The following is a 27,756-nucleotide window of genomic DNA, read 5'->3' as shown; positions in this document are numbered from 1 at the left end:
CACTGAACGATTACTGATGCAATGTTCTTTGACCTCAGCTTTCTAACCGGCTAACCAGTCGTTGTGGTGACTATTGGGGGTCTGGAGACCCGAGTAGATCTTTTGTTATTATGTATGGTGGACTTCGATGTTATATTGGGCATGGATTTGCTATCTCTGTGTTGATCTATTTTGGACTCTCATGCTAAGACAGTGACATTGGCTATGCCGGGTGTGCCACGGATTGAGTGGCGAGATTCGATCGATTATGTTCCTAGTAGGGTAATTTCATTCTTGAAAGCCCAACGTATTGTTGGGAAGGGTTGTCTTTTGTATTTAGCCTTTGTGCGGGATGTTGGTGCAGAGACTCTTAGGATTGATTTTGTTCCTATTGTGAGGGATTTTCCCAATGTGTTTCCAGCAGACCTATCGGGCATGCCACCGGACAAGGGATATTGATTTTGGTATTGATTTGGTGCGGCAACTCAACCCATTTATATTCAATCGTATAGTATGGCACCAGCGGAGTTGTAGGAGTTAAAGGAGCAGCTTCAGGAACTCCTTGATAAGGGGTTCATTTGGCCTAGTGTGTCGCCTTGGGGTGCGTCGGTTATATTTGTGAAGAAGAAGGATGGAACTATGAGGATGTGCATTGATTATAGGCAGTTGAACAAAGTAACAATTAAGAACAAGTATCCTATACCTCGCATTGATGATTTGTTAGACCAGCTTCAGGGAGCGAGAGTGTTCTCCAAGATTGATCTCCTCTCATGTTATCACCAGTTGAAGATCAGGGACTCGAATATTCTTAAGACAGCTTTCAGGACCCGATATGGTCATTATGAGTTCTTGGTGATGTCTTTTGGGCTGACCAATGCCCCATCAGCATTCATGCATTTGATGAACAATGTGTTCCAGTCGTATCTTTACTCATTTGTCATAGTTTTCATTGATGATATTCTGGGGTATTCGCGTAGTCAGAAGGAGCACGCATAGCATTTGAGAGTTGTGTTGCACAGATTGAGAGAGGAGAAGCTTTATGCAAAGTTCTCCAAGTGTGAGTTTTGGCTTAGTTCAGTGGCTTTCTTGGGGCACTAGTGTCCAGCGAGGGTATTTAGTTGATCCAAAGAAGATAGAGGCGATTCAGAGTTGGCCCAGACCATCTTCAGCGATAGAGATTCGCAGCTTTATTGGTATGGCGGGGTATTACCGCCGGTTTGGTCTGGGATTCTCATCTATCGCATCGCCCTTGACCAAGTTGACTCAAAAGGGTGCTCTATTCAGGTGGTTGGATGAGTGTGCGGAGAGCTTTCAGAAGCTCAAGACTGCCTTGACCACAACTTTAGTGTTAGTTTTGCCATCAGCTTCAGGTTCATATATCATGTATTGTGATGCTTCGAGAGTTGGTATTGGGCGTGTGTTGATGCAAGAGGGTAGAGTTATTTCTTATGCTTCTCGCCAGTTGAAGCCCTATGAGAAGAACTACCCTATTCATGATTTGGAGTTGGTTGGCATTGTTCACGCATTGAAGATTTGGAGGCATTATTTGTATAGTGTGTCCTGTGAGGTGTTTACTGATCATCGTAGCCTCCAGCACTTGTTCAATCAGAAGGATCTCAATTTGAGGCAGCAGATATGGTTGGAGTTGCTAAAGGATTATGATATTACTATTTTGTACCATCCGGGGAAGGCCAATGTGGTGGTCGATGCCTTGAGTAGGAAGATTGTGAGTATGGGGAGTTTGGCATATATTTCAGTTATGGAGAGACCTCTTGCGGTTGATGTTCAGGCCTTGGCCAATCAGTTCATGAGGTTAGATATTTTGGAGCCCAGTCAGGTATTGGCTTGTGTGGTTTCTTGGTCTTTCTTATATGATCGCGTCAAAGAGCGCTAGTATGATAATCCTCATTTGCTTGTCCTTAAGGACAGAGTTCAGCATGATGATGCCAGGGATGTGACCATTGGTGATGATGGGGTGTTGAGGATGCAGGTCCGGATATGTGTGCCCAGTGTAGATGGGCTTCGGGAGTTGATTCTGGAGGAGGCTCATAGCTCGCGGTATTCCATTCATCCGGGTGCAGTTGAGAGGTCGGCCAGTGGAGGAGGCTACCTGAGAGACTGAGCGGGAGATGCGGAGTAGATATCCTCAACTGTTTGAGGCTTCAGGTATGTTTCTTGACTCGTTCGAGGACGAACGTTTGTTTAAGAGGGGGAGGATGTAACGACCCGGCCGGTCGTTTCATGAGTTAACGCTCTGTTTCCCCCATTTTTGCTTCTTATTGCCTTGTTCAATTGTATTTTGTGTTATCGGGTTGGTTGGCTCGGGTTTGGAGAGGTTTTGGTAAGGTTTGAGATACTTAGTCTCTTTTGAGGAAGTTTAAGTTGGAAAAGTCAACTAAATGTTGACTTATGTGTAAAAGGGCTCGGATGTGAGTTCTGATGGTTTAGATAGATTCGGGAGGTAATTTGGAACTTAGGAGCATGATCGGAATGTGTTTTAGAGGTCTGGAGTAGATTTAGGCTTGAATTGGAGAAATTGGAATTTTGGCGTTTTCCGGTTGATAGGTGAGATTTTGATATAGGGGTCGGAATGGAATTCCAGAAGTTGCAGTAGGTCCGTTGTGTCATTTGGGATGTGAGTCCAAAATTTCAGGTCATTCGGACATGGTTTGATAGACTTTTTGATCGAAAGCAGAATTTAGAAGATTTTAAAATTCTTAGGCTTGAATCCGATGCGAATTTGGTGTTTTGATGTTGTTTTGAGCATTCCGAAGGTTGGAACAAGTTTGACGGATGTTATGTGATATGTTGGTGTGTTTGGTTGAGGTCTCTAAAGCCTCGGGTGAGTTTCGGGTGGTTAAACAGTTCATTTCAAATTGTGGAAAATTGCAGAAATTTGTTGTTGGGTGTTGCAGACAATTGGCCTTTGTGTTCGCGAAGGGTTAGGTTGGGAGGCTGTGAAGTTGGCCTTCACGTTCGCGAAGGAGGTCATGCGATCGGGAAGGGTTGAGCTATTTGGTCATTGCGTTCGCGAGGGTGATGCCGCATCCGCGAATGGTTGAGTGCTGAGGCATCGCGTTCGCGAGGGCGTCGCCACGTTCGCGTAAGAGGAAATTCTGGTCAAGCTAAGTTTGTGCTTCGCCAACGCGAGAGGTTGACCGCGTTCGCGAAGAAGGATTTGAATGCCTGGACAGAATGTTTTAAAAGATCATTTTCGCGATTTTGAGCATAAGTTCCTCCATTTTCGGCGATTTTGAAGCTTTTTTAAGAGGATTGAAGAGGGAATTAAGGGGGAACACTTGGAGGTAAGATTTATGGACTTAATACTCAATCCTAATGTGTTTTCTACCTAATTAATCATGAAATTTAAGCCTAATATTAATGAACTAGGGCTTGTAATTGGAGACCAAAAATTAGGGATTTGGGGGATCATTTGTGGTTGGATTTTTGTGATTTTGATATGAATGAACTTGGGGAGTGATAAGGAGTATATTGATGTAATTTTTATCAAAATTCGAGACGTGGGCCCAAGGGTTGGGTTTGGCCAATTTCAGGATTTGTGTGGTAATTTAATTTTTTTAGTGGGCCTTGTTCCCTTAGCATATTTTGATGGTTTTGCACTGATGTTGGTTAGATTTGGAGCATCCGGAGGCCGATTCGAGAGGCAAAGGCATCGCGGGCTAGAGTTTGGACTAGATAGAGGTGAGTAATGATTGTAAATGTTGTCCTGAGGGTATGAAACACCAGATTTCACATCGTTGTGCTATATTGAGGTGACGCACACGCTAGATGATGAGCGTGGGGTCATGCACCATTGGGGATTGTGACTTAGTCCATCCCGAATGACTGTTTTACCGCATATTTTATTGAAAACTATTTGCTATCATCATGTTTTGGGATGAATGCCATATTTGGGCCTTATGCCAACTATTTGGACCCTTAGGGAATTTTTACTGCTATTTCCTCACTGTTTTGATTTTATATCTGTACTCAGTCATGCTATATTATACTGTTTTCATCACTCAGTCATGTTTACTTTATTTTTGACACTTTAAATGATATTTTTGGGCTGAGCATCATATTTTACTGTGCCCGAGTGACTTTTAGATATTTCTGACTGAGTAGGGCCAAGGGCCTATGTTGTGAGGATTATTATGGGATCAGGATGCACGCCGCAGCAGTGTTGTACTGATTATGATTATGAGGCCAAGGGCCTAAGTTGTACGCCATGAGGTGGCTTGATATGAGGCCGAGAGTCTATTGATTATGCCACGAGATGGCTTGATATTGTGCTTGGGCCGTAAAGGGCCCTTCCCGGAGTCTCTACACCCTCAGTGACCGCGGGTACCCATTGTGATATGAGATATAGCCCGAGGGGCTGGTGTTGTTCCATGTTATTGCCCGAGAGGTTGATTTTGTTGACATTGTGCCCGAGGGGCGGATTTTATGTGTTTATCTTTTCTAGATACTTTTCATTTGCTTGTTTAACTGTTAAAAATGTGTTTTAAAGAAGCTTATACTGAACTAAGGTGTTTTTTTATAAGATTTCACTGTTTTATTGCCTTTTGTTGGTTTTACACTGCCTTTTTATAGCATGTTGTTGTGTTTTACGTGATTTCTTATCGCTCAGTCTTCATTTATTGTTATTAATCACTTAGTTGGAGTACTCAGTTTACTCCCTGCACCCTGTGTGCAGATTCAGGAGCTTCTGGTCCCGCCAGTGAGGGTTGATTGCTACCAGCAGGCCATTTGGAGTCCACTAGGTAGCTGCTCGGCGTTCGCAGCCCAGTGTTTCTCCCTCCTATCTTACTTTCTGTTCCTAGATCTGTAATAAACTGTATAAACTCTTTCAGACTTGTAGACTTATGATAGATGCTCATGACTGGTGACACCCCGATGTCGGGCTGTGTTTATTCTGCAAAATTGTACTATTTCACTGTTTATTTGGGATTTAATCATGTGAAAGACTTAAATTTTGTTATTTTAATTGCTAAAAAATGAATTGGGTGTTGTGTCAGCTGGCATTGTCTTCACGAGAGGCGCCATCACGACCAGGTCTAGGTTTAGGGTCGTGACATGCTGATACCGAAAAGCATCTTTATTCCCGTGTGCTTCAACATATGATGCATGGACTATGGGGTGACTTAAATCCCACAAATTCATGTATGGGAAAAATGGGCCTCTGCAAAATCAACTATCCGAAAGATTTTGTTGAGCAAACATCTAAAGGAAAAAATTCTTATCCAATTTATAAGAGACAAAATACATGAAAACTTGTACATATAAGAGAACAATATTTAGACAATTCATGGGTTGTCCCGTACAACCCTTATTTGCTTTGTAAATTTGATTGTCATATCAATGTTGAGGTTTGTTCGGATATTAAAGTTGTGCAATATATTTATAAATACATTTGTAAAGGACATGATAAGATTACTTTTTCTGTACTTGGCAATGAAGAAATACATGAAATAAAAGAATATCGATCTGCTAGATGGGTAACACCTTCAGAAGCAACATGGCGTTTGTTTGATTTTCCTATTAGTGAAATGAGTCCGAATGTCTATCATCTTCAGTTACATTTAGAAGGGCAACAATTTGTTTCTTTTAAAAGTACTGAAAGCGTGAATAGAATATTAAATAATTTGATGATTAGAAAAACAATATTAACTGAATTTTCTGCTATGAATAGCAGTGATGAACATGCTAAAGATATGCAATTACTATATAAGGAATTTCCAGAACATTTTGTATGATCTTCATGATATAAAATGTGGGCACGTTGACAAAAACGTAATATAATTGGATGTGTTGTGACATGTCATAGAAAGATATTACCTTAGGTTACTATTGATGAATGTAAGAGGACCAAAATCATATGAAGATCTTTGCACCGTTAATGGTGTACCTTGTAGTACATTTAGAGAATCTACAGAAAAAAGAGGACTACTATACTGTAATAATAGTTTGATTGAATGTATGTAGAGGTTGTAAGCTATCAGATGCCATATAGTTCGTGACGTTTATTTTTCACATTGTTGGTATATTGCAGCAATGTTTGAGGATTCAATGTCCGAAGAATTTAACCGTTTCTCGAATATCACAACACAAAGTGTTCGGCATAACGTCTTAATACATATCAATGATATCTGGGCCATGACATAAATGAGTATAAGCTTGTTCCAGAAAATATTAAACCTTCTGACTGCAAAATATGCAAAAGATATTCATTTTGAGAGAAACATAATTGTTAGTTAAGAAAACTTGTTGTTACCAACGAGATTGAATGATGAACAATTGTGGTCATATAACACAATAACTGATAGAAAATATTCTAAGCCATCAGGAGCTTTTTTCATTGATGGTCACGGCGAAACAGGTAAAACTTTCTTATATCGTGCATTATTAGCAACTATCAGGTCTCGAGGATTTATAGCTTTAGCAACTGCAACTTCTGGTGTAGCAACTTCCGTCGTTTCAAGGGGATTAACTTCTGCTGCAATATTAGTAAACAAAGTTCACTTTCAACCTTGATTCGAGATGCAAAACTAATTGTATGGGATGAAGCATCGATGGCAAAAAAAAAATGATTGAAGCTCTTGATGCACTTCTTAAAGATAATATGGATGTGAATACATTATTCAGAGGTAAAGTTGTTGTATTTGGAGGTGACTTTAGACAAACTCTTCCAGTTGTTCGCAAAGGCGAAAAAGAAGATTTTATTCATGAAAGCTTGTTATATTCTAATATTTGGAATAAACTTGAGAAACTGCATCTATCTGAAAATATGCGCACAAGAACGGATCCATATTTTTATGAAAATTTACTTAGGACTGGAAATGGAAAAGAACCAACAAACTGTGAAAATAAAATTGAGATTCCTGATTCTTTTGTTATTCCTTTTACTACAGAAGAAGAATCTTAAGATATATTATTTAATATAACATATCTTGATTTACATGCATTTTCCCCTAAGTCATCTATGTTTACTTCTCGAGTTATTTTAACAACGAGGAATGATTTTGTGAATGAAATAAATAATATGTTAATCACTAAATTCCCGGAAAGGCTACAACATTTGTTGCAATTGATGAAACTATTGAACCGAATGATCAAAGTCAAGATATCCTACATAGTTTAGATCCTCCTTGTCTACCTTCTTATAAGTTAACTTTAAAGGAAAATTTTCCAGTTATATTGTTACGAAATTTGAATCCCTGTGAAGGTTTATGCAATAGTACTCAATTAACATGTTGTGACTATAGAACACACATCATAAGTGCTAAAATTGAAAGCAGTGACTTCAAAAACACACATGTATTTATACCGAGAATACCATTGTTAGCATCACATGACGAGAAAATACCTGTTCAGTTTAAGAGAACACAATTTCCTTTAAGATTATGCTTTGCTATGAAGAAAAATAAATCTCAAGGTCAAACATTAGATTTTGTTAGAATTTATTTAGGCGAACCTGTTTTTTCACATTGCCAACTTTATGTTACTTTATCAAGAGCCAAAAGTTCAATATGTGTCAAAGTATTGATTTGTCCACCTACAACAGACGGTAATGATCATTCAACACATAATATAGTGTATGATGAAATTATTCAAAAAGCCTTCTCGTCAATAACCTATTGATGACTTTGATTTTGTTAACTTCGTGGAACTGTTCTCTTTGATTCTTTACTACTACTGAAAAGAAATGGATTCAATAAAGGACACCCTGATGTTGCAATTGAAAGAAAAAAAAAACCAAAATTTTAACTCCGCCTGTATTGGATTTATACGACAACACAGCCAGTTCCAAGCCCGGACAAGGGACGAGGGTTTTTCGGTTTATTCCAAGTTAGATCCTTCACTACTATATTTTCATTTGTAGGTGTGTCAAAGAGATCCTATAAAGTGAAATGCTTCCACGTGTTGGTACTAAAAAACTCTACGACACTAACCAAGTTATAATAGAGTACTTTTATTTTCCAGCTTACATATTGTTTCATTTCTTGATTTTGTATTGGATATTTCAACGATCTGATTAGTTTTACTACTCAAAATTATCCAACTGCTAGGATAGATCTTCTTTAACTCATCATCCTTTTCCTTCAACTATTATGATACATAGTAATAATTAAAACCATATATATTTGACGGAAACTAAGTGATTCAGTTTATAAGGAATTACATCTTTCACTGCTGTATTTTTATTTGTTGATTCGATTCTACTCTTTATGATTTTATTCTTCTTTGTTAAAAATTTATTTCTTATCAATCAGTGCTTTACTATTTTGTAATTACACTTTTACCACAAATTTTGATGGCTACTTTTATTGTTTTCTGTTGTATCTTGCAGTTAAATAAGTCCTTTCTAATTGTGTTGAAAAGGATAGCAGTGGTAGCATGTATGGCACTCCAAAAGAGCAGCAAATCAGCCGGAGGAATTGGACTAAGCACATGTTTTGCGCTACAGTCATTTTCACTCTTTGCCGTGAGATCCTGTGTCATTTCTTTTCTGAAATCATTTGGAAAAGAGTCTCCTAATTGTAACAGTTACATTTTAGCAAATGACCTAGAGGAAATGGTTCCATAAAATCAGTTGTTGAATGCCCATGTGAAAGGATAAAGTCTCAGCGTGACACAATGTTGTCAGACAAAGTGCACTTACTATAAGAGAGTTTTCTTCTATTAATGTCAAAGGTTAGAATGACATATTGGGTTTTCTCTACTTCTATTAGTTTACCTTAATACTAACTTACTGTTGTATGTATTTCATATTCAATGCAGTAAGCGGCAGCTATGAAGTTAGTACTTTATCAAGTTCTTTTAGTGAAGAAAAAAGTATCTCTCGTCCATTCTATGTATTTGAAAGAGGTAAAACTATAACGTCTAGCTTTATCTTTTGTTACCACTCATAACGCTAAAACTTCCTCGTGAAGGCGCTGCTTTCTGGTTTGTAGCTATGATCATTCTCTTTATGAATTATTTTGTAGCTACGACCATTCTCTTAGTGAACTATCTTCTCCATCTTTCAGTAATCGAGCTGAAGCTTAATTTTGGGATTACTGCTATGTATAACTTATATCATAGCTGAAACCATTAATCTGTAATTTTTCCTTTGTTTGGTAACATCTTGTACAGAGGATATATAAGTTCAGTATAGTTTTTGTGACACAAGACAGGAGGGATAATGGTGTACTCGCTGCTTCTTAAAGATTTGATGTGTGCATAATCTCAGCACTTTTAATGATATGTTTGCAGAAATTTTTGTAACAGGACTATTTGGCACATTGTAAACTAGATTGCTTATCTGCATAAGTAGTTCAATGTCAAAAACATAGGTTAAGTGGAGTTATAAGGACCGCAACTATCTATCTGATAGACCAAAATAAAGTAGAACTTGAAAAGTTTACAGTTGTGAACCAAAAAGGAAAAGTTATCTTTCTAGACACTAGCTTGATAATGCTTCTTGTCAGCACGCAGGATTCTTTAAAGGCATCTTGGAGCTCTCGCAATTCTGTCCACTTGAAGGCAAATTATCTTCTCTGGCAACTGAAACTTTAGGAGAACAAAATGCAGCCTCACCTAGCAATGGTTGGCTATTTTACTTGAGGAAAGGACAGGCTCGAACACTTCATTTACTCTGATATTTGTTTGTTCTTCACGGTTTGTCGTTATGACCTACTAGAGTCAAGTCTTGGCACATTCTTGACTTCAAGACATGGTGAAGCCAGCGAAACTTAAGGTAGAGTTTTCTTAATAAGATATTGTAGCTGCTCTCTGTATGTAATACCCTTCTATGTTGGTAGGATTTTGTGAAGTTGTTCTTGCTTGATCTGCTGCTATATATCAAGAAAGCATCTTGTACTTGGCTCATAATTGAACTTCTCATTTGTTTGATGGCATGCTTTGCCATGGTTTCAAGTGTTGTAGACTTTTTGCTTGGATGAAATTGATGGAATAGCAGTTTCTGAAATAAAAATTTAAAGAGGGCTAGCGATTATGGTCTCCCTTCTATTAAAAGGATAACGTAGAAGAATTATAGATCAAGTTCCTTTGCTGACATACTATGGTCTCTTCTTTGTCCTCGAATTATGTATGGAGTAAGAGTTTATGATTAAGCAAATAAATATATTTCTGTGTTTTCTAATTAGCCTTTTTTGTATCATTTTGAAATGACAACACCATCATGTATCTACGACACAGTTTGTGAATCTCTAACTTTTATTTTTAGAAAATAATTAAATCGGTGTCCTGTTGAAATGTTGAAGTTGATTAATTTGACAATTTAAAAGTGAATGTCCGCATCTCTGAAATGAAGTTCCTAATGTTGATTATTGTACGATGTACTTCGATTTGTCTGTTAGTTTGTTTTGTCCATTGGAGACTTAGCTGTTCTGAAATTTGACATTTGAGTAGAACACTTGATATGGTAAAAAATACTGGATTAACTTTTTATTTCCTTCTGCAAATCCGATTTCCACATTTCTGGCAGTTTTTCTTGTCGGGTCATCCTTGTTTTAAAAGTAAATTTGGCGTTTCGAGGCCTTAAAAACTCTTTCGGCATCACTTCGATTTGCGTGCGTAGCCGGAAAGCTATTATGTGAAAATGATGAATTTTGACTTTAAAATGGATTTAAGTTGACTTCGGTCAACATTTTGGGTAAACGGACCCGAACTTATGGGACTTGGGCGTATGCCCGGAATCGAATTCTGAGGTCCCAAGTCCGAGAAATAAATTTTTAAAGAAAATTATTTTCTGGAATTATTTATGAGTTTTGGAAATGAAATGAGTTTAAAACTTGATAGTATCGGGCCCGTATTTTGGTTCCGGCTCCCGATACAGGTCTTATATGTGATTTAAGATAAGTCTGTCAAATTTGGTAAGAAACGGATTTGAAATGACGTGAATCGGATCGTTTTGAGAAAATTGGAAAATTTGAAGTTCTTAAGAAATTTCATGATTTTGATGCTAACTTCATAGTTGTTGATGTTATTTTAGTGATTTGAATGCACGAGCGAGTCCGTATGATGTTTTTAGGTTGGTGTGCATATTTGGTTTGAAGCCCCGAGGGCTCGGGTGAGTTTTGGATAGGCCACGGGTGGATTGTAGACTAGAGGAATTGCAGAATTTCAGATGATGCATTGCAGGCCTGCAGGCTTTGCATTTGTGATGCCTGGCTCGCAAATGCGAAGGCTATGTCGCAAATGCGAATAATAGCCCAAGCAAGCTTACCTCACAAATGCGAGGGATTGATCGCAAATGCGATCCCCCGCTTTTAGCCAGACGTCGCAAATGCGACACGTTGTTCGCAATTCCCACTTCGCAAATGCGAAAACTGCTTCGCAAATGCGAACTTAGCAAAAGTCTGGGTTCGCAATTGCGAACTCTGATCGCAATTGCGACATCTTCAACCTGCAATTTTATAACTTAACCGAAAATCTTTCATTTTTCACACTCTTTCAAAACCAAAATACTCTTGGGTGATTTTTCAAAGACAACTTTTCTTTCAAATCAATTGTAAGTTAATTTTAACTCATTTCCTTCAATCATTAACATCTTTTCACATGATTTCAACTCAAAATCAATGATTTTCATGGGGGAAATTGGGTGTTTTGGGTAGAACCTAGGTTTTTCAGAAACTGGGGATTTGGAACTCGATTTGAGGTCCGATTTCAAAACAAATTATATATTTGGGTTCGTGGGGGAATGGTAATCGAGTTTTGGTTCGAACCTTGGGTTTTGACAATGTGGGTCTGGGGACAATTTTTGACTTTTTGAGTAAAACTTTAGAAAACTCATTTTCATGCATTAGAATTGATTCATTTAGCATTTATTGATGTAATTAAATAATTTGTGGCTAGATAAGAGCGAATTGGTGGTGGAATCAAGAGGCAAAGCGATAGTAGATGCTTGAATTGTGTTCGCAGCATCAAGGTAAGTGTTTGGTCTAACCTTAGCTTGAAGGATTAGGAGTCGAGTCCTATTTGCTATGTGGTATTTGTCGAGTACGTGTATAGGCATGGTGACGAGTATCTATACGTTGGTGTCAAGCATGCATGTGAGTCTTATATTGTGATTATTATAACTTCGTGGTATTACTCATGATTTGATGATGACTTTTATTGTTGGGCAAAGTTTGTGGAATTAATTGTGACATTTGAATATTCAGGAGCGTTGGCTCAAGTTGTATAATGAGATGTGAAAGTATAACTGGTAATTGATCCTTTTAGAGCATTGACTCAAGTTGTGAAGTGAGTTGAGAAGTAAAAGTGAAAAAGAGAAGAAATTCATTATATTATCTCCCTTGCCGGAAATTTGTTGTTTTTGATGTTATCACCCTAGCCGGGATGTTGGTGCTTCTTTTGATGTTATTCCCTTGCCGGGACTTGATTATTGAACTATTGTTCCCTTGCCGGGATTCTTATTGTAATTTCATTTATTCCCTTGCCCCATTAATTGTGATTGTTGTTTGGGTGAGGAAGAGTGTTAAAGCACGAAGGGTGATGCCGTGTATTGTTTTGGTGAGAGAGTGTTAAAGCACGAAGGGTGATGCCATGTATGATTTGTAAGGAAAGAGTGTAAAGCACGGAGGGTGATGTCGTGCTGCACGATGTACCATTCCGTGCCGATTATATTGATTATAGGGTGAGGACGAGAGTAAAAGCACAAAGGGTGATGTCGTGCACATTTTCATTACTTGATTGCTTTGGTGAGGCTGAGAGTAAAAGCACGAAGGGTGATGCCGTGCATATTTTCATTACTTCACTGTTTTGGTGAGGATGAGAGTAAAAGCACGAAGGGTGATGTCGTGCACTTATTGATTTCTGATTCTTTGTTGATATCTGAGATATGTTGTTTCTTTCAATTATCTGTTGTCTTTCTATTCTAAATTGATAGTTCTCCCGCATCATGTTACCCCTCGCATACTTGACTATATATTTTTGTTCTTCTTTTCCGCTGTATATAGCTAAATTACACAGGTTTATTTGGTAGTCTGGTCCTAGCCTCATCACTACTTCGCCGAGGTTAGGCTAGGCACTTACCAGCACATGGGGTCGGTTGTGCTGATACTACACTCTGCACTGTGTGCAGATCCCAGAGCAGTAGCTTTTGGACCGTAGATTGGTGGCTGCCTTCAGTCCACACGGAGATCCAAGGTAGTCCTACAGGCGTCCGCAGGCCCTGGCGTCTCCCACTATCCTTTTACTCCTGTTTCATTTCTTTAGTTCAGAAACAATGCATCTTTTATCTTTAAGACTTTGTATGTAGTATTCTTAGATCGTCTGTGAAATTGTAATACCAGTACTGGGTAGTCGATGCTCAAACAATTGTATTAGATATATATTCAGATAATTTATTGATTTCTTCCGCTTATTGTAATTTCCATTGTTTACACGTTATTGCTTTATAATTGTTAAGAAATGTAAATTGGTAAAAAGGAAATTTGTTCAAACAGTCGGTTTGCTAAGATCACATCAGTAGGCGCCATCACGACTCCCGAGGGTGGGAAATTTGGGTCGTGAAAAGTTGGTATCAGAGTTCTAGGTTACATGGGTCTCACAGTTCACAGACAAGCTTAGTAGAGTTTGAGGGATCGGTACGGAGACATTTGTATTTATCCCCCAGAGGCTACATAGTTAGGCAAAATTTCACATTTATTCTTTCCTGTCGTGCGGTTTGGTTTCTCAATGCTAATTGAATTTCTACTCTGTTTTTTCGCATATGGCGAGAACACGCGCTTCCTCATCCACTAACCAGCAGCCTGAGCCCCCAGCAGCAGCTCCCACTAGGGGCAGAGGGCGAGGGCGAGGCCGTGCTAGAGTACGAGGTAGGGGCAGAGCTCAGCCCAGAGCAGCAGCACCAGCGGCGGAGCCTCAGGTTAACTTTGATGATGAGGTTCCGGCCCAGGCAGTTCCAGTGGGCCAAGCTCAGGTCCCAGAGGGGTTTATTGCTACCCCAATACTCTAGGATGCTCTGGTCCGTCTAGTAGGCCTTATGGAGAGTGTCACCCGGGCAGGCTTGCTTCATGTAGCACCAACCGTCTCTCACGCTGGAGGAGGAGCCTAGACTCCTGCTACTCGCACTCCAGAGCAGGGAGCTCCCTAGTTTCAGACTCCAACAGTCTAGCCAGTTGGAGCAGTTCAGCCTGGTGTGGTAGCTCAGACCAGTGATGGAGTAGCCATATCTGTCGATGCTTTGTGGAGGTTGGACAGGTTCACCAAGCTCTTCACTACTACTTTCAGCGGTGCATCTTCTGAGGATCCCCAGGATTATCTAGACAACTGTCATGAGGTTCCCAGGAACATGGGGATCGTGGAGACCAATGGGGTCGATTTTGCTACTTTTCGCTTGTTTGGATCTGCCAAGACTTGGTGGAGAGATTATTGTTTTGCTAGACCAGTCGGATCACCAGCCTTGACTTGGGAGCAGTTTACTCAGTTATTTCTGGAGAAGTTTCTCCCTACACTCAGAGAGAGATCTACCAGAGGTAGTTTGAGCGTCTCCAGCAGGGTTCTATGACTGTTACTCAGTATGAGACCAGATTCATCGACTTGGCTCGCCATGCTCTTATCATACATCCCACCGAGAGAGAGTGTGTGAGGAGGTTCATTGAGGGACTTATCCAGCCTATTCGGCTTCAGATGGCCAAAGAGACAGAAAGTGAAATTTCTTTCCAGGAGGTGGCCAATGTGGCCAGGAGAGTTGAGATGGTTCTATCGTAGGGAGGTGGTCAGGGGTCTGACAAGAGGCCTCATCATTCAGGCCGATTCAGTGGTACCTCATATGGAGGCAGAGATTCGTATGGTAGAGGCCATCCTCTTAGGCTTTTTTAGTCAACACTTCAGGTTTCTCACGGTGCTTCAAGTGGTCATGGTCCCTATATGCAGTATTTTGATCAACAGTCCTACAGTGCACCACTAGCTCTTGTCAGTGCACCGCCGCTTCAGAGTTTTCAGGGTAGTCATTCAGGCCGCCAAGGTCAGCAACCGAGGGCTTGTTACACTTGTGGTGATATGGGTCACATTGCTAGGTTTTGCCCTCTAGCACCGAGTAGCTCTCAGCATCAGGGTTCCCATGCCATGGTTCAGGCACCGAGTGTTCCACAGCCCGCCTAGCCAGCTAGAGGTGGGGGTAGAGGTGCTAGAGGTGGAGGTAGAGGTATTAGAGGTGGAGCTTAGGTCGCTAGAGGTGGAGGCCAGCTAGCAGCAGGCCATCTTAGAGATGTAGTTCAGGGTGGTGGGGCCCAGCCCCGATGTTTTGCTCTTCCATCCAGGCCCGAGGCTGAGGCTTCCGATGCAGTTATCACTGGTACTGTTCTGGTTTGTAGCAGAGATACTTCAGTTTTATTTAATCAGGGATCTACGTACTCCTATGTGTCATTTTATTTTGCACCATATTTGGTCATGCCTAGTGATTCTTTGAGTGCTCTTGTTTATGTGTCTACATTGGGGGGTGATTTTATTGTGGTAGATCGAGTCCATCGTTCATGTGTAGTTGCGATTGTGGGTCTTGAGACTCGTGTAGATTTGCTTCTTCTAGACATGGTCGATTTCGATGTCATATTGGGGATGGACTTGTTATCACCTTACCATGCTATCTTGGACTGTCATGCCAAGAATGTGACATTAGCCTTGCTGGGTTTACCTCGTTTAGAGTGGAGAGGGACTCCTGGTCATTCTACCCGTAGTGTTATCTCATATATGAAGGCTCGGTGTATGGTCGAGAAGGGGTGTTTGGCCTATTTGACATATGTTCGTGATTCTAGTGCCGAAGTTCCTTCTATTGATTCTGTGCCTGTTGTTCGCGAGTTTCCTGAGGTATTCCCTTCAGACCTGCCTGGTATGCCACCCGACAATGATATTGACTTTTGCATTGATTTGGCTCCGGGTACCCAACCCATTTCTATCCCGCCGTATCGTATGGCCCCGCCTGAGTTGGAAGAGTTGAAGTAATAGTTGCAAGACTTTCTTGAAAAGGGTTTCATTAGACCTAGTGTTTCGTATTGTGGTGCGCGATGTTGTTTGTTAAGAAGAAGGATGGATCGATGAGAATGTATATTGATTATCGGCAGTTGAATAAGGTTACAATCAAGAATAAGTATCTGTTGCCGAGGATTGATGATTTGTTTGATCAGCTTTAGGGTGCCAAGGTATTTTCGAAGATTGTCTTGAGATCTTGCTACCATCAGTTGATGATTAGGGCATCCGATGTCCCTAAGACAGCTTTCCGCACTCGGTACGGCCATTATGAGTTATTGGTGATGTCATTCGGGTTGACAAATGCCCCAGCAGCTTTTATGGATTTGATGAACCGAGTGTTCAGGCCTTACTTGGATTCGTTCGTGATAGTCTTCATTAATGATATTTGATTTATTCCCATAGTCGGGAGGAGCACGAGCAACATCGTAGAGTGGTTCTTCAGACTTTGAGGGATAGTCAGTTGTATGCTAAGTTTTCGATTCAGGTTGATCTGAAGAAGATTGAGGCAGTCAAGAACTGGCCTAGACCAACATCAGCTACAAAGATCCGGAGTTTCTTGGGATTGGCAGGCTACTATCGTCGGTTTTTTAAGGGGTTTTCATCTATCGTAGCCCCGATGATCAGGTTGACCCAAAAAGGTGCCTAGTTCAGATGGTCAGATGAGTGTGAGTCGAGCTTTCAGAAGCCTAATACAGCTCTGACTACGGCATCGGTGTTGGTTTTGCCCACAGGTTCATGGCCTTATACGGTTTATTGTGATGCATCTCGTATTAGAATTGGTGCGGTGTTGATGCAGGATGGCAAGGTCATTGCCTATGCTTCACGGCTGTTGAAGATCCATGAGAAGAACTATCTGGTTCATGATTTGGAGTTACCAGCCATCGTTCATGGATTGAAGATTTGGAGGCATTTCTGTATGGCGTGGCATGTGAGGTGTTCACGGATCACAAGAGTCTGCAGTATTTGTTCAAGTAGAAGGAGCTAATTTTGAGGCAGAGAAGGTGGTTGGAGCTATTAAATGATTATGATATCACCATCTTATATCATCCGGGAAAGGCCAATGTGGTGGCAGATGCTTTGAGTAGAAAGTCAGCCATTATGGGCAGTCTTGCTTATATTCCGGTCGGTGAGAGACCGCTTGCCTTGGATGTTCAGGCTTTGGCCAATCAGTTCGTGAGGTTGGATGTTTCTGAGCCCAGCTGTGTGTTAGCTTGCACAGTCGCTCGTTCTTCCTTATTGGAGCGTATCCATGGTTGGCAGTATGATGATTCCCATTTGTGTGCCCTTAGAGACACGGTGTAGCATGGAGGTTCCAAGTAGGTTACTTTAGGTAATGTTGGAGTTTTGAGATTGCAGGGTCGAATTTGTGTGCCTAATGTGGATGGGCTTCGAGAGTTGATTTTAGAGGAGGCCTGTAGTTTCCGGTACTCTATTCATCCAGGCGCCGCAAAGATGTATCAGGATTTGCGATAACATTATTAGTGGAGAAGAATGAAGAAGGATATCGTTGCATATGTGGCTCAGTGTTTGAATTGTCAATAGGTTAAGTACGAGCGTCAGAGATGTGGTGGTTTGTTCCAGAAGATTGAGATTCCTGAGTGGAAGTGGGAGCGTATCACTATGGACTTCATTGTTGGACTCCCACAGACTTAGAGGAAGTTCGATGCAGTGTGGGTTATTGTTGATAGGCTGACCAAGTCAACACATTTCATTCCTGTGGCAGTCTCTTACTCTTCCGAGAGGTTAGCTGAGATCTATATCCGGGAGATTGTTCGTCTTTATGGTGTGCTCGAGTCTATCATTTGGATCGAGGTACGCAGTCTATCTCCCATTTCTGGAGAGCAGTTCAGCGAGAGTTGGGCACACGAGTTGAGTTGAGCACAACATTTTATCCTTGGACGGACGGGCAGTCCTAACAGACTATTCAGATTTTCGAGGATATGCTCCGAGCTTGAGTCATTGACTTTGGAGGCTCGTGGGATCAATTTTTGCCTTTAGCAGAGTTTGCCTATAACAACAGCTACCAGTCGAGTATCCAGATGGCTCCATATGAAGCTTTGTATGGTAGGCGGTGTAGGTCGCCGGTTGGATGGTTTGAGCCGGGGAGGCTCGGTTGTTGGATACGGATCTGGTTCAGGATGCCTTGGACAAGGTCAAGATCATTCAGGATAGGCTTCGTACAGCTCAGTCCAGACAAAAGACTTATGCCGATCGTAAGGTTCGAGATTTGGCATTCATGGTCAGTAAGCGGGTATTGCTTCGGGTGTTGCCTATGAAAAGTGTGGTGAGATTTTGGAAGAAGGGCAAGCTTAGCCCTAGGTTCATTGGCACGTTTGAGATTCTTGATCGAGTGGGAGAGGTGGCTTACAGGCTTGCGTTGCCGCCGAGCTTATCAGCCGTGCATCCAGTTTTTCATGTGTCCATGCTTCGGAAATATCACGGCAATCCATCCCACGTGTTAGATTTTAGCACTGTCCAGTTGGACAAGGACTTGTCTTATGAGGATGAGCCGGTAGCTATTCTAGACCGGGAGGTTCGTCAGTTGAGATCGAAGAGTTTTCCTTCTGTTCGTGTTCAGTGGAGAGGTCAGCCCGCTGAGAGATCGACCTCTAGAGTCCGAGTCCGATATGCGGAGTCATTATCCCCATCTTTTCCCCGACTCAGGTACTTCCTTCTTCTGTCCGTTCAACGACGAACGATTGTTTTATATTCTGCGTTCTGAAACCTTAAAAACCTTTTTCGGCATCACTTCGATTAGCGTGCACAGTTCGGGCGCATAACCGGAAATATATTATGTGAAAATCTATGAAAAATGATGAATTTTGACTTTAAAATGGATTTAAGTTGACTTCGATCAACATTTTGGGTAAACGGACTCGGACCTATGATTTGACCCCGGAGGCTCCGTAGGAAAATATGGGACTTGGGCGTATGCCCGGAATCGAATTCCGAGGTCCCAAGCCCGAGAAATGAATTTTTAAAGAAAATTATTTTCTGGAATTATTTATGAGTTTTGGAAATGAAATGAGTTTAAAACTTGATTGTATCGGGCCTGTATTTTGGTTCCGGCGCCCGGTACAGGTCTTATATGTGATTTAAGATAAGTCTGTAAAATTTGGTAAGAAACGGATTTGAAATGACGTGAATCGGATCGTTTTGAGAAAATTTAAAACTTTGAAGTTCTTAAGAAATTTCATGATTTTGATGCTAAATTCATAGTTGTTGATGTTATTTTAGTGATTTGAATGTACGAGCGAGTCCGTATGATGTTTTTAAGTTGGTGTGCATATTTGGTTTGGAGCCTCGAGGGCTCGGATGAGTTTTGGATAGGCCACGGGGTGGATTTTGGACTTGAGAAATTGCAGAGTTTCAGCTGTAGCCTGGCTCGCAAATGCGAAGGTTATGTCGCAAATGCGAACAATAGCCCAGGCCAGCTTACCTCGCAAATGCGATCCCTTAGTTTTTATCCAGACATCGCAAATGCGACACATTGTTCGCAATTCCCACTTCGCAAATACGAACTTAGTAGAAGTCTGGGTTCGCAATTGGTCGCAATTGTGATATCTGCAACCTGCAATTTTATAACTTAGCCAAAAATCTTTCATTTTTCATACTCTTTCAAAATCAGAACACTCTTGGGCAATTTTTCAAAGACACCTCTTCTTCCAAATCAATTGTAAGTCAATTTAACTCGTTTCCTTCGATCATTAACATCTTTTCACATGATTTCAACTCAAAATCAATGATTTTCATGGGGGAAATTGGGTGTTTTGGGTAGAACCTAGGGTTTTCAAATATTGGGGATTTGGACCTCGATTTGAGGTCCGATTTCAAAATAATTATATATTTGGGTTCGTGGGGGAATGAGTAATCGGGTTTTGGTTCGAACCTCGAGTTTTGACCATGTGGGTCCGGGGGCGATTTTTGACTTTTTGAGCAAATCTTTAGAAAACTCATTTTCATGCATTAGAATTGATTCATTTAGCATTTATTGATGTAATTAAGTAACTTGTGGCTAGATACGAGCGAATTGGTGGTGGAATCAAGAGGTAAAGCGATAGTAGAGGCTTGAATTGTGTTCGTGGCATTGAGGTAAGTGTTTGGTCTAACATTAGCTTGAGGGATTAGGAGTCGAGTCCTATTTGCTATGTGGTGTTTGCCGAGTACGACGTATAGGCATGGTGACGAGTATCTATACGTTGGTGTCAAGCATGCCCATGAGTCTTATATTGTGATTATTATGACTTCGTGGTACTATTCATGCTTTAATGGTTCCTTCTATTGTTGGGAAAAGTTTGTGGAAGTAATTGTGACATTTGAATATTCAGGAGCGTTGGCTCAAGTTGTATAATGAAATGTGAAAGTATAAGTGGTAATTGATCCTTTTAGAGAATTGGCTCAAGTTGTGATGTGAGTTGAGAAGTAAACGTAAAAAAGAGAAGAGATTCATTATATTATATCCCTTGCCGGGAATTTATTGTTTTTGATGTTATCTCCCTAGCCGGAATGTTGATGCTTCTTTTGATGTTATTCCCTTGCCGGGACTTGATTGTTGAACTATTGTTCCCTTGCCGAGATTCTTATTGTAATTTTATTTATTCCCTTGCCCCATTAATTGTGATTGTTGTTTGGGTGAGGAAGAGTGTTAAAGCACGAAGGGTGATGCCGTGTATTGTTTTGGTGAGAGAGTGCTAAAGCACGAAGGATGATGTCGTGTATGATTTGTGATTAAAGAGTATAAAGCACGAAGGGTGATGTCATGCCGCACGATGTACCATTCCATGTCGATTATATTGATTATATGGTGAGGACGAGAGTAAAAGCACGAAGGGTGATGTCGTGCACATTTTTATTACTTGATTGCTTTGGTGAGGACGAGAGTAAAAGCATGAAGGGTGATGCCGTGCACATTTTCATTACATGACTGTTTTGGTGAGGACGAGAGTAAAAGCACGAAGGGTGATGTCGTGCACTTATTGATTTCTGATTCTTTGTTGATATCTGAGATATGTTGTTTCTTTCAATTACCTGTTGTCTTTCTATTCTCAATTGATAGTTCTCCCGCAGCATGTTACCTCTCACATACTTGACTGTATATTTCTGTTCTTCTTTTCCCTGTATATAGTTAAATTAAACAGGTTTATTTGGTAGTCTAGTCCTAGCCTCGTCACTACTTTTCCGAGGTTGGGCTAGGCACTTACCAGCACATAGGGTCGGTTGTGCTGATACTATACTTTGCATTATGTGCAGATCCCGGAGCAGCAGCTTTTGGACCGTAGATTGGGTGGCTGCCTTCAGTCCTCGCGGAGATCCAAGATAGTCTTGCAGGCATCCGCAGGCCCTGGCATCTCCCTCTATCCCTTTACTTCTGTTTCATTTCTTTAGTTCAGAAACGAGTGTATCTTGTATTTTTCAGATTTTGTATGTAGTATTCTTAGATCGTCTGTGAAACTGTGACACCAGTTCTGGGTAGTTGATGCTCAAACAGTTGTATTAGATACATATTCAGATAATTTATTGCTTTCTTCCGCTTATTGTAATTTCCGTTATTTACACGCTATTGCTTTATAATTGTTAAGGAATATAAATTGGTAAATAGGAAATTTGTTCAAATAGTCGACTTGCCTAGCTCACATTAGTAAGCGTCATCACATCTCCCGAGGGTGAAAAATACGGGTCGTGACATTTTTACGGACAGTAATATTCAACTTGGGGTGAGTTCAGTTTTGCTTTCACATAAGTACACATTATGTTATTTTCTTTTTGATGACAGAGAAGCGCTTTTGGCCCAAACATTCTCACGTAATCAGAAATGACTCTTCCCATGATGATAATATTTTCGTTGACCAAACCTTCCTTGTATGTAAGCACACAAAACTGTGTAGAACCTGAATTGGCTATGGTAATTGGGCCCGGGCACAGCCCGAGCTAATCCAGCTAGTTATTTGCTAAAAGCGATGAAGTGTGATAAATTGTTACCAACTAATAATAGTGTACCTCTTTTAGTTACAATCACACATAATTTACTTTTAAATTTTTAATAAACTCAATTTACAATTTAGGGATACTTGCGAAATGTTTTTCACACATATACGTGCAAAGATTTCTTTGTCTTATGCTTTATTTTCAATATATTTTTTTCTCCCTTTTCTTTCCTAATCCTCTATGTAACGAAAAAAAATGTTAATTACAATATTGGCTACTCAGTAGTAATAAGAGTATAAATTACATCTCTTCTGGAAAGAAATGAGAAATTAGCTTGTTAATACGAAAAAGAGAAATAGTCATGTATACTTGTAGCCATATAAATTTTATTAAAATTAAATCCATAAAATAATTTGGACTATATTTTAAATTCAAGATATATTAGTTCAAATAAATACTATGGGCTAATGTAATTGAATTAATTGTATAATCCAATATATATGGATTAAATAAATAAGTCTTAATCCATTGGGCTAGCCCATTTAATTGGGCTAAAGTGATGAGCTCATTTCATTAAGCCCAAGATGCCATCTTCCTAGAGGCCCAGTTTGGTGTCAGGTGTCAAATTACGTGGCGCGCCATGTCAAATGGAAGAGCCAATAGGATTGTGCCACGTGTCAAAATGACAAGGCATGCCAAGTCAAATTAAAGAGCCAATGAAACCGCGACACGTGTGCAAGTGACATGTTCTGGCCAATCAAATGCGGTCTTGTCACACTTCAATTTGATTGGTCGAAAAGAGTTTGTTCTTATCATAACTCTTCCCTCCCACAACTATAAATAGGGTTATTCATAACTCTGAAAGAGATCAGAAGTTATAACAAGAAGCAAGAGAGAGCTCATTGATCAAACACTGCAGATTTCTCTAAAAGCTACAAGCATTCAAGTGTTCTAAGGATGAAAAGATCAAGACGAAGATTCAAGAACAAGCTGCAAGCCCTTAGGTTAAAAATACGTCAAGATCAAGATCAAGCCTCAATCACTTGGATTAAAATAGAATTAAATTCAAGATCAAGCTAGAAGAATAAGAAGATTCATAAAGATTGTAACACTCAAATATTCGAAATAAAATACTATAATTGTTGCAATATTTTTCAGTCTTGATTTTATTTTCTCGGCGCAATTTGTACAAATTCTGGCACGCCCAGTCGGACAATCTCTATCTCTCATCTCAACTTTTCAATCACCAAAGTTCAAGAACATCGAAATGGCTTCAAAGAAAATCAACTCCAGTTCAACTTCCATCAAGGCTGCTAATTCCAGGTTCTATGCTGATGTGGAAAACATACTCGAAGTTACCTATGGAAGCTTTGGACTAGTTACGAGGAGCAAAGCAAGCTCGTTAGGACAACAAGCACCCCAAGTGTCGTCCGTATCTACCCCTATTTTCGGATCTTCATCCTTAAAAGGAGCAAGATCTTCCACAAACGCATCTGAAGGAGGAAGTGATGTTGCTGAAAAGATCAACAAAACTCTTGCTCTACTTGACCTCTCCATATCCAAACACTCTGCTGTGAAGGAGGATGATAATGCTTCAAGTGATGGATCCTCCCCACTTACACCACATAGCATGAGCCGATCAAGGATCAATCTGTGTAACAATCCAACTACTCTTCATCGTCCACAACAATCATGCAAGCCATGATGACAAACACTTCATCTGTGGAGGACCAGTTGTCAAACTTGACGGAAGCAATCACTGACTTGACCAAATTCATGCAAAATCAAGAAGCTAGAATTGACAAACCAACAGACATGGTGGGAAACTTGATGGAATAAGACTCCACTCTTTCACCTGGCAAACTCCCAGAAGTTCAAGAGATTGATCCTCCCGTACGACAAGTTGCATCAACTAAGGAAATTTCAGTCTCTTCGGAAGGGATGATCCCAATCAATCAACTAAAGGAGTTCATTGAAGAGACTATAAAAAACAAATATAAAGTGGCTTCCAAGTCCTCCTTTACCTATGCAAAGTTGTACACTTCAAGGATCGATATGTGATCGTTGCCGACTCGACACTACACTATGGTAGGAAGAGCAGATCGCAATATCTTTTACCCGAATAGAGGTCCGGGATCGAATTTCCACAAGGAGCTAGTAGTGGAGTTGTATTTTCTGTCTAGCCTAGAGTTGTGGTTGTGCTTCTAATGTCATTTCAATCATCTTTTGAGTTTTTGTATTTATAACTACTATTATAAAACTATAGATTAAAGCTAGATTACGCTAGGAGAATATTGCTAAGTTGTAATTAATGGGAAAGAAGAGCACTAGGGTTGTGGCATTACCTTGGTGGCTAATTGACGGGTAGATGTTACTTAGGTTCGATTGACTTGTTTGGGGGTTATGCTATAATCGTTGTCACAATTTTTACCCACTCTCACACCTCTCGGTAGAGAGAATGATTTTACCCAATTGACTCTCTCGAGACCAATTGGGTTGGCAAATTAGACCAAGCAACTAGGGTTCAAGTAGGGTGATTACTCTCTCGAGATTTAACCCATTAATTAGGACTATCATTTCTCATGAGTCCATCCCAATTTCTTGTTGGGTCAATTTTGAGGTCATAAACTCTCTTTTTCAAGAAGAGTTAAACCCGCAAAGCTTGAATCAGTGTTTGCAACCACCAATTCTAAATTAAATCATAAAATCAACCCAAATAACAAACACCCATAGTCAATCTAACCCTAGATGGCAACACCCATCAATTACCCACACTAGAGTTGAGCCACAACCCTAGCTAATGGGTTTAGCTACACATAATTAAAGAAGAAATTGAAGAAATAGATGAAGAACTACACATATTAATTAATTACTAAGAAGAAACTACAATAATCTATTGTTAATGGGAAGCAAATATGCCAAAAATGGCTACAACACCAAGCGTAGCTATTCTCCTATTCTCAGATCTAACCTCCTCTGTAAAAAAAATAGTAAAATATTCAATTTATACTAGGCTGGAAAAACTGGACAAAAATACCCCTGTGGGGTCAGTGCGGGCCGCACAAAACGGACCGCGGCCGCACTGGCTCTTGGGTTTCAATTGTTTGATGACTTGAACTGGGGGATGCGGACCGCGTGGGCGTGTACCGCGGCCGCGAAGGCAACTGTCGCGGTCCGCGCAGACGTGACCGCGGACCGCATGAGGACAAATGGCCCTTTGCTGAACCCTATGAACGCGGACCGCACAGATAAGGAGTGCGGCCGCGAAGCTTCTCTGCGGGCCGCGTGAATCCTACCGTGGCCGCGTGACCTTAGGCTCGAAAATGTCCAGTCTCTAAACCTCCTAGTACGGCCGCGGTCATTGTTATGCGGTCCGCACTAGGCCCCTTTTTCTTCACTTCTCTTGGTCTTTGATACTTGAGCAGGTTTCACTCCTTTTTGAGCCGATTTTTGACATCTCGTCACTTTGTCAATCAACCCTGCAATCAAGCACAACTGTTGAGCATTTTGGGACTGTTTTTGTATCAATTTATACTGAATGCATAGGCAAGTAGGGACATAAACACTTTAAAATCCTAACTTATCAACTCCCCCAAACTTAAACCTTTGCTTGTCCTCAAGCAAACAAAATAAGACCCACCCCTTAAAGGAATATCCCAGTGATTCCAGCTATGCTAAAATAACCTCAACAAGCATCAATTGGGACTAACAATTGCCCTCAATATGAATGCATCATTAACACATTTAAAACTTTGAAAACTATGGATCAAGTGCGACACAAGAGCATCAAGAGTTGACACATTTCATCAAAGAGCTTTTCTCACTTACTTTGGTCATTGTGGAACCCAAACTCTCACATCCTCAACTCTCGCTAAGCGAACCTCACATTTTAAATATTGACACACAAATCGAAACAAATGAAATTTCACTCATCTCTCTCAAAAAGGAAGGTCACAAGTCCGGCTCTAAGTACCATATGCTTGCCCCTTATGTAAGTATCCACTAATGTAAGCTCCCTTCAACTTGAGATCAAATAGGGCTTTTGTGGAGTCATTTTGAAGGCTTTTAGGCAAGGGTAGGACATATTTTTATTCAAGTGGGTTCAATCTTCCCTTAAGCACTTCTTTTGATTCATTTTGGCACAACTTTCTTGGCTCTTTTTTAGGATTTCACTTCTTCACAAGGGGTTAGAGAGACACATTGTCACTCTTTCTTATACAATTCAAAACATTTCTCCTTTTTCTACTTTCTCCAAACCTTTTTTTTCACTTTTGTTTTCCTTGAATCCCCTTTTTTCTTGTTCACATGGGACTTTCTTTTTGTCCTTTTTCTTTTCTTGCTTTTTCATTGCCTTCTTTTCTTTCTTTTGTACCTTACTGCTTTGCTTCCTTTCTTGTCTCTCCCCCGAAACTTAGATTTTTGCCATTACTCAAGGGAAGATTTGGGTGCCAAGAGAGGGTAATCATTCAGAACGGGTATAGGCTTGTAGCATTGGTTCTTGAAAGAAATAGGTTTAAGGCTCAAAAGGGTTAACTAGGGATTACTTCATTGGAAGGTTATGAAATTGTTCAACTTAGCATTTGGATCAATGAGAGCCTATAATCATTTCTCAAGTTAAATTTCACCTAGGATTTCGCCTCAACAGACATTCAGGGCAAGTTCTAGACCATTGGCTCGGGACTTGTACTCAAATTTCAATTCCTCAACACACACGCTAGGGATTTGCTAAATACAACGACCTTAGTTATGATTTAAACACACTATGGTCCAAAAAGACCACACGATGATCGTTTGGTCAACGCAAGAGTCTCAAAGCCACGACTTTTACCATCCTGAACACAACATTATGTCTTTGACCATAAGATCAAAGGAAAATGTGTTAGGCCCAAGTGAAACCTTGTTTGAGGTGCCTTTAACTATGCTTATCAAAAACAAAAGAAAAATCGAAGAAACAGACTCAAACCCTTAAGAAGGTTGTCACGCCATCTATCATTGGGAAGAGCCACCCGGTTCGCACAATACTCCACCCTTGGAAAGAACCGTGGCATTAAGAAAACCAAGGGCTTAGCTCCTTCGCGATGTGCAGCACCATCAAAGTACATCTTCCATGGAGGCTGAACTTCAATGACCATGGCGTCCTCATCAGGTAGTTCGTTAGTTAGCTCCCAATCATCGGGTATAGGGTGATCTGCCAAGAAGTCCGCTAATGCTTGTCCTTTTATAGCCTTTGAGGGATGTACACGATTTCAAATTATTGAACATGGAGGTACCACCTTGCTAGTCGTTCACTAAGGACAGGGTTTTACATCACGAACTTGATGGTATTTGATCTAGAAACCAAACGAACGACATGAGCTTGAAAGTAGTGCTTCATCTTTTGGATTTAGAATACTAGCACCAAACATAACTTTTTATTTGCAAATAATTCAGCTCATTTGGTGCCATCATCCTGCTCAAGTAGTAAAGGGAGTTTTCTTACCCTTCACTATTTTCTTGGGCCAAAAGCGCTCCAACAGATCTTTTTTGTGCTGAAATATATAGTATCAATGGCTTTCCAAGTATACGGCTGCCAAAATCGGAGGCTTCATCAAGTAGGATTTAATGCTCTCAAAGGCATTGCTACATGCTTGGTCCCATTTGAAAGGGACACCTTTCTTCATAAGGCGACTGAATGGTTGGCACCTCCCAGCTAGTTTTGAGATGAATCTCCTAAGGTATGCTAGCTTTCATTGCAGACTTTTCAATTCATGAATATTGCAGGGCTTAGGCTTTTTCAAGATTGCATCTACTTTAGCTTGATCTATTTCAATCCCTCGATGTTGGATAATGAAACCCAGGAACTTTCTGGAGGTAACTCCAAAGGCGCATTTTAAT

The sequence above is a fragment of the Nicotiana tabacum genome, chromosome 22 (genome assembly GCF_000715075.1).
Source record: "Nicotiana tabacum cultivar K326 chromosome 22, ASM71507v2, whole genome shotgun sequence".
Classification (NCBI taxonomy): Eukaryota; Viridiplantae; Streptophyta; class Magnoliopsida; order Solanales; family Solanaceae; genus Nicotiana; species Nicotiana tabacum.
Note: the sequence above shows the minus strand (reverse complement) of the source record.